Raw genomic sequence first — 3,502 nt, forward strand, 5'->3', positions numbered from 1 at the left:
GACTAATGGTGTGTGTGTGTGTGTGTGTGTGTGTGTGTGTGTGTGTGTGTGTGTGTGTGTGTGTGTGTGTGTGTGTGTGTGTATGTTTTTTACTGTGAGGAAGGAGTTGACGGGACATATTTCTGCTGGTGTCAGGTGGTAAACAGCAGTGATGTGTGTTCAGGATCTGGATGACAGCTCAGAGCCCCACAGATGGAGCAAACTGATGGGCAAACAAAGAACTATTGTGCTGCAGAGACTTATAACTCAACGGAACAATCGTCTTGAAAAAAATAAAAAAAAAGTGACAATCTTTTCCACCAGGCTACAAAACAAGAAATCACAGCCATCAAGATGCTTTCATACCAGAAGAAAAAAAAGTGGGAGTTTGTTTGGACTGTAATGTAACTGAGCTTTTCCAAACGAGTTGCTGAAATTCCGATTTCCAGATGTCAAACATCGCTGCTAAACGATGAGGCTTCAGCTTTTACGTGCAACTCTTGCATCAAACAAAGTGAGGACAATCTAGAATACGGACTTCCTCTTGGCTTAACATAATGATGAATAAATCCCTCCAGACTTTATATCTCTGTAAGCCCACGAAGATCAGCACCATACATTCCCATATGTGCCTCTGGATTTATTAGATCCTCCCTGCAAAAGCTTCCCCCCCACCACAGAAATTAAAGGAGAAACAATGAGGGCTTTTTATCTCCTGGAAACATTTATTCGAGGACAATATATGTTAATTGACTACGCTTACAGAATACATTTTCAAGCTAATTTTTCATTACTCTGGTAAAAAGTGTCTCATAAAGTCTCAACAGGAAGCTTTGAAGCTGGCTCCTCTTCCTACGCTGCTTTTAAACTAATTCAAATTAGGAACGCATTAGTGCGGCGCTTCTAAAATTGCTGTTATTTTGAACGAATAAGAAGACGGGGCATAAAAAAACAAAAATAAAATTGCAATCCTTCGTATTTCGCAGAAGCCCGGCTCTGACAGCCGCTCGGAATATTTAAAGCCTCGACGCAGGCAATCAAATTTCTCCCTTCTTTTCATGTTTACTCTCTGACAAGGCAATGGGGAGGTTCAATCAGATCGTGACTGATGTAACCCGAGAAAAAAAACATGAGAGTTATCTCCACCGCAGTGACAACGTGTCTTTATTGAAACACCCATCAATATTTCATCATAAATCAGAACATTTAAAAAGCAGAGGAAAAATTTTTTTTTTTTTTGATAAAGTAACGAAGCATGTTTTTTTTTTTCTTTTCTCCTATCTTAAGTCAGGTCAGGATCTGAATGTGAGCAAGTCCTGTTCTGACCCCTGAGAGAGCCTGGGAGGTGACACCAGGGGACCGCTGCTCCCGCCGAGCATCTCCTCAAAACCAGAGGCTCATCTCCAGACACCGAAAAGGTACACAAAGAAACCAAATCAGCAAAAAATAAAATTAAAAAACCTCCTCAAATCAGAACTCAATCCGTGGACACTGGTGTTGTTTGAGGGCTGAATCAATGCTGGGGAAGATAAAGCAGCAGGAACATGAAAGAGGAGGGAGGAGGAGGGGTGATGTGATAATGAAGCACTTCTGAGACCTGAGCGATAGTCTCACTGATCCCCCACATGTGGCTCCGAGAGATGAAAGCAACAAGTCGAAGAGGGACTCAGGAATCTGTGCTGGCATTTTCTTTGCCTTATGTGGCCTTAAAAACATCGCACAAAAAGTACGAACATGTGTTTCTGATTGGTTTTTTATTTGTTGGAACAGTGCTTCTTATTCTGTAGGGAGGTTGGCTTATTTCCCCTGAATCAAACTCAGCTACACAAGAGAGCCAAAATTCACATTTAAATCCAAAGTCAAGGCCCAATTTCTGTCAATATTTATTGAAAAAATGTTAAATAATTCTTCTAGTAATACAAATGACCTTTTCCAAATTATGTTTTATGTAGTGTTTAGAACATATGAAAAAAGGGATAAATAAAAAAGATTACATTTAGAAAGACTCATCATTAGCATTCATTTTATATGCCTCTATCAACAACTTTTTCATTTATTAGATATATAATCACAATCCAGCACATCAGTTAAAAAATAGAAAAACCTCACTAAAAATCCAATTATTTGACTATAAAATGAGAGAATACAGAAAAGATCATTAAAATTGATTCTCTGTTCTTCTTTCAACACCAAAATCAAAGATCACTGAAAAATTCAAACTTCATTTTCTTGGCTTGAAAGTCGTCCAGCTGTCATGAGAAGAATGTATTAAATACAGTGACAAAATGAGAAAGCATAAAACTATTTCACATTTAAAGGATTATCTTTTGTCTCGGATAAAATGTTAAAGAGGGCCAGATTTGAGTTTGACACGTTCCAGGAAAATGCTTTTGTGTTGAGTATGTGGGTTGTACCCATGAAGAATCTTCTTTACCAAACAGATGATTTTATTGGTTCTTTTTTTTTTTTTTAGCTCCTGGGTCGTGTAAGCAACCAGTGGTGAACTCAACTCATACCAAGATGACAACACTTACTCTAAACTCCTAAACTCTTTGGGAATGTTGTTCATTCCAGAGTGACCAACACAATTCAATTCAATTCAAAAATACTTTATTGATCTCAGAGGGAAATTAGATGACAAAACCCAATGGCTGACTTGTAACCAATGTTGGTTGAAGAATGGGACAGTGTTCCACAGCTGGGTGTGACCGAAGCTGGTGAATAATCAAAAAAAAAAAGTTTAAAATCTAAACAACTGGACTTCTTTTCTGAAGCAGAAGACTTGTTTGATTCACTTCTCTGAAGTGTGGAGGTCTAAAAGTTTTATAGACTCGCCTGAGAGGCCTCGTTAGTGTCACACGATAACATTTTAGACAACTTATAAAAAGATTGTCTGAGACTAAAGGTGTCTAAGCTGAAGATAGAATAAAAAAAAACTCTACTGGAAGCCTCTTCTGGACCTTTACATACTGTAATGCTAACATTTAGATCAAATATATAGCCTATATGAATAAAATAGTCGTAACAAATTTTTCACAAGTTGTCTAAAACATTTTAGTGTGGCAGAGCCTTTACAATGAAGAGTCATTAAGGGCAAGTAGTTCCAGGTTAATCTACACGTTAAGCTTATGTCTGGTTCACACGGCAAGATTTTAAAATTGTTGGTTGATTTCCAAAGACTGAGAGAACCCACACAGGAAGATAAAGAAATTATAAATAACAGGTTTGTTTAGACGACACATCACACACAAACAGATTTCACTCATGAGGCGGGAAATCTCGTGAGACCTCTCGAGATCAGTGAGTTCAGAGTAAATAAACATGGCCGACGAGGAAGCTTGTGGACCATTTTAAATAGAGAAAAGAAAAAAGAATGTCTCCGACGTCCAGTCAACCTGCTGGTGCTCCATGGCAGTTGTTTTGTCTTCTGTATTGTGGATTCCACTTAGAGTTTAGAGTTTCTGTCACCTCACTTTCTGATTGGCTACATGTCACATTCAACAAGCTGCGAGCTTGTTAGTCC

General features: G+C 38.3%; 1 protein-coding gene across 2 annotated transcripts in view; it reads left to right on the plus strand.

Moving 5' to 3' along the window:
* Window positions 1–3,502, plus strand: part of LOC106511944 (uncharacterized) — an 18,476-nt gene that overhangs the window by 11,498 nt on the left and 3,476 nt on the right. The window contains exon 3 of one of the 2 annotated variants that reach the window (XM_014000661.1): window positions 1,267–1,397. The gene's annotated coding sequence lies outside the window, so the exon portion shown is untranslated. The remainder of the gene's footprint in view (window positions 1–1,266; window positions 1,398–3,502) is intronic. The other variant, XM_014000667.1, reaches the window with a different exon arrangement.

The sequence above is a fragment of the Austrofundulus limnaeus genome, unplaced genomic scaffold (genome assembly GCF_001266775.1).
Source record: "Austrofundulus limnaeus strain Quisiro unplaced genomic scaffold, Austrofundulus_limnaeus-1.0 Scaffold8, whole genome shotgun sequence".
NCBI lineage: Eukaryota > Metazoa > Chordata > Actinopteri > Cyprinodontiformes > Rivulidae > Austrofundulus > Austrofundulus limnaeus.